We start from the raw sequence: 10,469 nt of genomic DNA on the forward strand, positions 1-10,469 counted from the left end.
ATTAAGACCTTGTGTATCCTCTATAATCATTTTGCGCACCTATCACAGATGACTGATGACAGTTGTGAATGCTACAACTATTGATACAACAAGAACAACAACTATACCACACAGGTGAACGACGTGAGAATAGCTTTTTAAATCTGAATTGAATGTGAACTACAACACAGAAAAAAACGCTATCGTAAGAGCCTGCGAGCCCGAACGTTCAGGGGAAAGATAGCGGGCGTGGGACATCCGCTGTATACGTGACTCGTGCGTGACTTGGAATATATACTAAGAGAGACTGTCTTAGGCTTGTTTGTTTCGCTTGGGGCTAGAGTCATGCAAATGTGCAGGGCGAATGGTCTGGGGTATGGGACGGACATACACTTAGGTAATTACATACACACACACACAGTAGTAGTAGTAGCAGCAGCAGTAATAGTAGTAGTAGTAGTAGCAGCAGTAATAGTAGTAGTAGTAGCAGCAGCAGTAATAGTAGTAGTAGTAGCAGCAGCAGTAATAGTAGTAGTAGTAGCAGCAGCAGTAACAGTAGTAGTAGTAGCAGCAGCAGTAATAGTAGTAGTAGTAGCAGCAGCAGTAATAGTAGTAGTAGTAGCAGCAGCAGTAATAGTAGTAGTAGTAGCAGCAGCAGTAATAGTAGTAGTAGTAGCAGCAACAGTAATAGTAGTAGCAGTAGTAGTAGTAGTAGCAGCAGCAGTAATAGTAGTAGTAGTAGCAGCAGCAGTAATAGTAGTAGCAGTAGTAGTAGCAGCAGCAGTAATAGTAGTAGCAGTAGTAGTAGCAGCAGCAGTAATAGTAGTAGTAGTAGCAGCAACAGTAATAGTAGTAGCAGTAGTAGTAGTAGTAGCAGCAGCAGTAATAGTAGTAGTAGTAGCAGCAGCAGTAATAGTAGTAGCAGAAGCAGCAGCAGTAATAGTAGTAGCAGCAGCAGTAGCAACAACAACAGGATTAGTAATTGCAACAGCAGTAGCAATAGCAGCAGCACTAGAAGTAGCAGTAACAGGAGTAGTAGTAGGTATTAGCAGCAGATGTAACAGCAGTAATAATACCAGTAGCAGCAGCAGCAGAAGTAACAGTAGCAGCAGAAGTAACAGTAGCAGCAGTAGATGCCCTAAATTATTGGTCAGGTGTAATGAGCTGAAAGCGGAAGGAGTTAAAGCTAACCCCTTACCAAGAGGCAGAGCCCAAGAGCTGAAACTCGCCCTGCAGGCTACCTGTACCCATAATAGTAAATGGAGCTTTGACAAGAGATTTGACGGGAGACATTGCATTACACGGAAAACTGAGAAGGAAAACAAGGCCAAGAAACCGAAGTTTGGCCATGGAGAGGGTATTATGTAAGAACATATAGGTGAGCGCATCAACACCGCGTCATAATATCAACACAAGCACGTGGGGCGAGCGTGTGTGGGGGAGGTGCTTGGTGCAATTATGGACGTGCGTTTTTGTGTACACGAGGTAGTACGTGGGGCCGTGTAGGAGAGCACACAGGGCAGTGTGGAGTGCGGGTGTCTCACACACCGCCCTCCTGCACCACACCCCCATGACTTGGCCTGCACCACATCATATGACTCGCCCTACACCACACCACATGGCTTATCCTGCACCACACCGCATGACTTGTCCTGCACCATACCACATGACTTGCTACACCTCACCACAGTTACCACCCAAATCAACATGTGATTTGGGTGGTAACCCAAATCACCAGTGGTGATTTGGGTTACCACCCAAATCACCATTGGGTAACCCAGTGGTGTCGCTGGTGTTGCCAGCGACACAGTATTTTGTGTCGCTGGCAACACCCGTTGTTGCCCATTTGTCGTCTCTTAATTTGGAGTTTTGTATTTATGTATAGGGAGGCAACCTGTGCTAGTTAGGAGGCCTATGAATTGGCCAAGGTATGGCGTTGTGAATAGGCCTATGAATTGGCCAGGTATCTCGTTGGTGAGTAGGCCTATATATGTCAAATCAAATCAAATGTTTATTCAGGTTAAAGTACATACATAGAAGATGAGTTACAAACATAACGTTGGATATATAGATAGAAATACATATTTCTTGAACATTCGTAATATCGTAGTCTCTGAATTCTGCGATGTTTTCACATTCAGTTACACCGTGATGTCAATAATTCTGCTTATCGTGTTTAGAGAGGGCGATGTCTGGGGCCTCGCCACTCCCAGAACACAGCCCCGCCAACACTGTTACCACGGGCGCTGGCGTCACGCTCCCACGCACCTTAGCTACCACTTATTACTATACAACGAATCTGGCAAACATAAGAATGACGTTCAAATATCTAAAGAATGATTGAGTTTAACCGGAGCTAGACCATGCCAGCCCTAGAATACAGATCACTGGTACGCAGTACACATCCTAGCTAGGACCTAAACTATGTATCCCCTCACGGAGATTGGGTAACATAACAGTGCTGTGTAACGAAGCTTGTTAATGCGACTATAATAATCTAACCAGACGACGGCAGACCGGGTGTGAACAGGTAGTAAGACGAGTGAACCGATATGTTAGGGAGGAAGAGTGAAGCCTGATAGAGTGCCAGAAAGAGTAAGCGACACTCATGCAGCAGTATGACTTGTGGCGAGGAGTAAATGTTGTAACTCATGAGTAAGCTGAGTGTCTTGACTGCTCACACAAGCTCCGATACAGGACTGTTGACATGGACAAGTTAAACTCTCCAGTAAAGTCAATGAAAAGTAATCAACGTTACACAGGAAATGAAAGAAAGTTGGAAGGAGAGTGCGACTGATGAGATTATCAAAGAAAACTGCTAAAAGGATAAATGAAAGCTACAGTAAAGACTTGAAATTCCAAGAGAAAAAAGGAAAGTAGAGGACGGTACAGTAACATCTCTGGAGAGAACTTGGAAGAGAAGTGGAGGTGGACAATGATACATAGTCTTGTTTTGCATGAAGCGCGATGCATGAGTCCTGCCATGGGAGGAACAATTACTGCTGCTATCATGGTACACCTTCCCCAGTGTTGATATCAGTTATCAACGCACAGTGTCTTATACCTCTCTTTTTGAGTCATCATCAGCGGCAAGGTCTTTATAGTGTGTGAGGTTCACGTAAATTATGTAGTGTGTTCGTATACATTGTGACACCTGAGTACGGAAGTATAATCAATAATTCCCCTTGTCGGAGAGAGAGAGAGAGCCTATGCTAAGACTTTTGGAGACCCCCTTATAAGGGTCTTAGGCCAACTTCTTACCTTGCACATCATGCAAGATCTTCCCAAAATATTCCCAAACATTTTTGTCCTACCCAGGAATTGAACCGTTATCTTGGTTGTGAGTCGAGGACGTAGACTATTGTGCTACAAGACCATGCCTGAGAATTTTGTATTTGTTTATACAAGAGTTCTTACATTCTTGTACAGCCACTAGCACGCATAGCGTTTCGGGCAGGTTCTTAGTCCTAATTTTTCCCTGGAATACGACCCGCCAAATAGTTTAACAACCAAGTACACATTTACTGCTGGGTGAACAGAGGCTACAATTAAGTATTGGTGCCCAGTCAATCCTCCCCGGCCATGATACGAACCGACTGCACAGAATTAGTAATTGGTAAAGAATTAATAAAGAGGTATGCAATACTCGTCGATACTGGTCGCCAGGCATCCGTGTTTATATTTTGAAGCAAATACAGAGGCAGCTAAGTTGGTAAAGCCTATTATGAATCTCAGTCATAATGCTCTCTATGTAGAATGTCAAGAGGCCGGAATGGAACTTTAACTATTACTACTCTGTTGCCATATCATTAAAAGTAATTGTCTGCATTATTCATACCAAGAAGCAATGGGGAGCCAGTCAGCTGACACTTAACACAGTATGTCCTGGGTAAGTGTGGGCTAAGACGTGCTAGGCTCCACCTGAGAACATCTTCCACCACGGTGCCACGACACACCATAAAGTTATGCTTACTGAAAAGAAACGGGGCCTTCAATACTGCAGAACTGTGTACAGCATTTAAAACTTGAAAACAAGAGTGTTTAACAAAAAGAAAGACAAAGATATACATGAATTATTTTCCCAGGTAGAAAATGTTCATTGGCAAGTGTTCTCTGGCTAGTGACGTTGTTAGCAAAGTGTTTGCTGGACAGTGATCTCGTTAGTATGTGTTTGCTGTCTAATGCCTTAAAGGGAAATTGATTTGGAAATTCTTATTCCGTAATTTAAACAAGCTTCTAACATGCAACGCATCCCTCTCACCAGGTGTTAGACATAATGTTACATGGATTTTGTCTTTGAAATTCAGCTCGAAAACAACAAGTGATGATTTTCTTAATTAAATTTATATATTATACAACATACTATATGTAACATGAGACTCCAATATGGAGACAGAAATTCTATTACGCTTATCGAGGTAATCCTGGACCAACGACTGACCTTCCCCAGGATGCAAAACACAACAGTTGTCTAACTCCCGAGTACCTATTTCCTGCTAAGTGAACAGACACATCAGGTGAAAGGAAAGTTTACCGCGGGAATTAGGCTGTTGCTGCGACCCGTATGCGTTGATCATTAACGGCACAAGACGTTACCAGGCGTGGGGCGACTGGCTGAAACATCAACACCCACAAGGCAGCGTTCCCGCGGTGACGTGCAGTCAACAGGTAAACAAATGCACGCTTAAGGAGTGAATGAGACTAAATATAGTACAGAGACAGCCATCCTTGCTTCTTGTTGTTTTAGATTCAGCTTTGGGAACAAAACCTTCCAAACAGCACGGGGTATGTGAGCCCATCCTACTCACGGTCGGGAGTCAGTACATTAGACAACCGACGGTTAGAAAGACGGGGTCCAAGAGCTAGTAGTTCGTTCCTGCAGGCATAAATAGTAAATACAAATAGCAAATAGTAAACACACATCGCTTCCAAAGATTAGGGGGTTAGTGAGGATGTCAAAAGTGGTTCTACTCAACGACTTTACAATTTGTCGGAAATACCAAAGTTGTTCAGCCTGAATTAGTGCCCAGTGGTGCAGGGATGGGTGGCGGTGCATCTGACACTTGAGCAGGCAGCGTGTGGTGATGGTGCAACAACCTGCACTCAGTCAACGAGAATATTTGGCCTCATATAACGCCTACGATCGAAAAGCGAACGTTCTATGTAGGACAAGTTGCTCCATGTCCACAATGCTGCTGTTTACCCCACTTCCGTTCTTCGAAAATTTACGCTCTAGAAAACTAGGGAAAACTGACAATGCGTGTTTTGTAAATAACCTGAAAATTGTCAACTTGTTTTCCTGTAAAAATGATGTTCACAAAGGTATTAGAAAATCAAAGTTATGCTATACAAATATAACCAACAAAAGTATCAAACTATCATAGCCTAACGGACGTCCTGAATTGCGTTGTTGCTAAATTTCGCCAAGTTTAATATGTTACATTGGGAGGCGGGACCAAAGAGCCAGAGCTCAACCCCGCAAGCACAACTAGGGAAGTACACACACACACACACACACGGATTTAAAGAGGAAACGCTTGTTTGACAAACTTTGTTTCAGTTCTATGACAGGGTTACTAAAATAAGACAGGACAAATAAAACTGGGTAAACTGTATTTTCCTACTTTCTATAAATGTTTTTATATTGTTTCTCATGAGAGACTGGTGTACAAGATGAAGAGGCAGGCTGAGATTAGTGGGAAAACACTGAACTGGTTCAGGGAAAACCTGGAAGACAAAACAAAGAATCTAAGTCAGAGACTGAGTTCCCCCAGCTTGAAGGTGGGGGAACATTACAAGTGAGGTCCAGCGAGGCTCTGTCCAGGGATCACTGTTACTCCTAATTTATGTGAACAACCTACCTGAGGGAGTATATGTTAATGTTTGCAGATGAAGGAAAGCTAATGATGAATGCAAACACAGAGGAGAACTGCAGGAAGTTACAGAAGGATCTAGACAAACTCCAGGAGTGGTAGGTTGCTGAAATTTAATTCCAACCAGGTAACGAAGATGAGAAACTGAGAGAGGAGACAGCAAGGCCTCCACACCACAAAGAGGAAGGCAACTACAGGGATCGGAAAGAGACAAACACCCACTACACACACATACACCCACTACACACAAACACACACACACACACACAGGTCAAGCAGGATGGTAAGACAACAGAACAAAGTTGGAGGAGAGGAACAAGACCAGCCATACATGGAGACGATTGCAAAAACAGGCCCTCATCAGACTCTGGCTAAACTAAACCCACATACAGACTGGCTAAACGACTCAACGGGTTGCTGACTCCTTATGTATCTTGTGCCTTCAGCCTGAAGTCTCCCAAGGAATTTGTTGACCTACTGCGGGGAGCACAGGCCACAGGGATAAGAGCCTTGTTGGATGTAGAGTCACTATTTACCAACGTGCCGGTGGACGAAACAATTGGGATGATAGCAGACAGAGTGTATCGTGACCCAGCTTGCACTCCTCTTGACATGCCAGAAAACATGCAGAGGAAACTACTCCAAGCCTGCACTAAAGAGGCACCCTTCTCGAGCCCAGATGGGCACATGTATAAGCAAATAGATGGGGTCGCCATGGGTTCCCCCCTAGGTGTCCTGTTTACGAACTTCTACATGGGCACCATCGAGCAGAGGGTCTTAGTTGACATGTGCTTGAAACCCGCCATATACTGCAGGTATGTTGACAACATTTTTACACAGGTACCTGATGGCAGATGTCTGTTTGGAGGTTTCCACACTGCAGGAAACCAACATAGGAATGTGCCTCAATGCCAAGAGTGACTGACCAAACAGGTACAAGAGGAGTGTTGTCAACACTTACGTCGACCGTGCTCTCAGCCACAGCTCAGATTGGAAGCAAGTCGATGAAGAACTCTGTAGGGTAAGGCAGCTCGTAGTTAACAACGGCTTTTCTAACGGTTTCGTTGAGGACATCATAAATAGAAAGGTGAAATGCCATGCAACCTCTGAAGAGTCAACCAACACAACACTTGTACCCCCCTATTAGACTATTTTACAGGAACTTCTTTTCGACTGCTCATAAAACAGAGGAAAGGGTCCTGAAGGATATTGTTGATAGAAACGTTATCCCTACAGACAAAAATCAGAAGATACAACTGACGATTTACTATAAAACCAAAAAAACGGCCAGCCTTCTCATGAGAAACTCTCCAGACACAAAGCAGAACGCTTTGAAAGAGACCAATGTCGTCTATGCCTTCAAATGCCCACTTGGGGACTGTAAGCCTCAAAGAACTCAGTATATAGGCAAGACAACAACGTCTCTTTCCAGGCGATTAACAATGCATAAGCAACAGGGCTCCATCAAGGAACATATAATCTCTTCCCACAATCAGACCATCACCAGAGAAATCTTAGCAAACAACACAGAAATCATCGATAGATAGATACATATATATATATATATATATATATATATATATATATATATATATATATATATATATATATATATATATATATATATATATATATATATGTATATATATATATATATATACATATATATATATATATATATTTTTTTTTTTTTTTTGAGAGATATATACAAGAGTTGTTACATTCTTGTACAGCCACTAGTACGCGTAGCGTTTCGGGCAGGTCCCTGGAATACGATCCCCTGCCGCGAAGAATCGTTTTTTCATCCAAGTACACATTTTACTGTTGCGTTAAACAGAGGCTACAGTTAAGGAATTGCGCCCAGTAAATCCTCCCCGGCCAGGATACGAACCCATGACATAGCGCTCGCGGAACGCCAGGCGAGTGTCTTACCACTACACCACGGAGACTGTTAGACTGACCACGGGTGAGACTGACCACGGGTGGTCATATATATATATATATATATATATATATATATATATATATATATATATATATATATATATATATATATATATATATATATATATATATATATATATATATATATGCAACAATTATCACAAAAACACTGATCCAAGTATGCGGAAAAACCACATGTGAAAAATAAAGAATGCTAAACTCGTTTTCGGCTTAACTCGCCTTCATCAGAGCAAAGTAGAATGAAAGCCAATCCAGCGTTCAATCCCCGACGGTTCAAGTGGTTGGGCACAATTCCTTCCTCCCTCCCCGTCCCATCCCAAATACTTATCCTGACACTTCTTCCAAGTGCTATATTGTCGTAATGGCTTGGCGCTTTCCCCTGAAAATTCCCTCCCTTCCCTCGCCATGGCAAGAGATCACAGATAATTTTCTTCAAATCAGTCACTATTGAGGAATGCGCGAGCCTCAAATGTACGACAAACTTGCATAAACCATTAGCTATATGTAACTGAAAAACTCGAATAACTATCGAAAAACTATCTAAGGTTCGAATCCTTCACGAGGAAGAGTATTTCATTTACATGTGGCTTGTGGTTTAAGCAAGCTTGTTGTATATTTGAGGCTCGCGTTTAGGACAAAAGGACACAAGTGGAAGCTGGAAACGCAAATGAGCCGAAGGAATATAAGGAAATACTCGTACCCTGTACGGGTGGTCAACAAGTGGAATACACTGAAAGAAGTTGTAGAAGCCACCTCCATCCACAACTTTAACGCCAGATTTGGCAAAGAATTTGACCGTCAAAATAGTTAATTTATATCGCAACAAGTACAGTACAATAAGGATAGTAGGCGAGGCATAAGGTGCTAAACATCATTCCTTCGTAGATATTATTAGGTAAGTTATTAGGTAAGACGGGGTGAGTTATTCAGCCCGTCCTCCAAACAAAGATCCAAAAGTGATTCCATGCACCCGCCAAACCCCCTGTTTATGAATGAAAAACGGTTTACACACGACTCACAACTGATTTCGTTCGAACACTTCTGGAACAAGTGCTTCACTGACGAATTTTGTTCGAACCACAACACTGTAAATGCTTCACCCACGTACTACAAATACAAATAATCCCCAACAGAACCTAAACACCTAACCTAACCTATTCACAATATACTAATGTATTATAATATTAATTCATATTTGACAAAATTCCTGTTTTGAATGAACAACATGTTAAAATTTACGAATGCGTTTGTGGGGTCGACCACTGGATGTAATGGACTTGTATTGTATTTGAAGTACATGGGGTGAAGCATTTATAGCGACCCATCCTCAGACCAAGTCCATTCCATCCAGAGGTCGACCCCAAAGACGCTAAATATAAATTAATATTATTGTATATTAGTATTTTGTGCATATTTAAGCATTGGTTAGGTTAGGTGTTTAGGTTCTGTTGGCGATTATTTGCATTAATAGTACGTGGGTACATTTGTATATTTACAAATGAACGTACGTACATTGACCAGACCACACACTAGAAGTTGAAGGGACGACGACGTTTCGGTCTCGTCCTGGACCCAGAATCGACTTGAGAATGGTCCAGGACGGACCGAAACGTCGTCGTCCCTTCAACTTCTAGTGTGTGGTCTGGTCAACATATTCAGCCACGTTACTGTGACTCATCGCCTGCAACGTGCGTACATTTACTGTGTTGTGGTTCGAACAAAAGTCGTCGCGAAACACTTGTTCCGGAAGAGTTCGGACGTCATCAGTTGTGAGTCGTGTGTAAATCGTTTTTAATTCATAAACAGCTGGGGGTTTGGCGGGTGCATGGAATGAACGTTGTGCCTTTGTTTATGAAGAAAGGCTGAGAACAACAGCGTTACATACCGGAAGTCAGGATTCATTGTAATTACAGTGGTAATACCAAGATTGAACGTCTTGACCTAGCCTCGCCCCGTCCCTCTGAACTCGGCTAGACCGGAATTGGGGAAACCTTTACTACCTTCCCCGGTGCTACTTTACCTACTTTAATTCATATATTATGTACCTCATATCCATCCTGCGAGCGGTAGGGGAAAAATTAGAGGCACATTAATTGGGTCAGGCACTGGACCCCAATTTATCATATCATGTTATAGCACTGCTGAACAAGTTAGCGTTTTTTTTTTTTTGAGATATATACAAGAGTTGTTACATTCTTGTACAGCCACTAGTACGCGTAGCGTTTCGGGCAAGTCCCTGGAATACGATCCCCTGCCGCGAAGAATCGTTTTTTCATCCAAGTACACATTTTACTGTTGCGTTAAACAGAGGCTACAGTTAAGGAATTGCGCCCAGTAAATCCTCCCCGGCCAGGATACGAACCCATGACATAGCGCTCGCGGAACGCCAGGCGAGTGTCTTACCACTACACCACGGAGACTGTTATATATTCAACATCAACAGTCTAGTCGCAGCTTTAGTTAGCTTAGCCTAGTAAGTTTATTAGATCCCAATTCATATGCCTGCCATGCACCTAACAGCCATCCAATGGCACATAACGAGCACAGAAGCCGGTAAAATATTGGTTTAGCTGTAAGTTACAGCTTGAGGAGCTGAGAGCAATCGGGGATGACAGTCACAATCAATCTCAATCTGAAATATATGTACACGTT

The sequence above is a fragment of the Procambarus clarkii genome, chromosome 60, assembly GCF_040958095.1.
Source record: "Procambarus clarkii isolate CNS0578487 chromosome 60, FALCON_Pclarkii_2.0, whole genome shotgun sequence".
NCBI classification, from domain to species: Eukaryota; Metazoa; Arthropoda; class Malacostraca; order Decapoda; family Cambaridae; genus Procambarus; species Procambarus clarkii.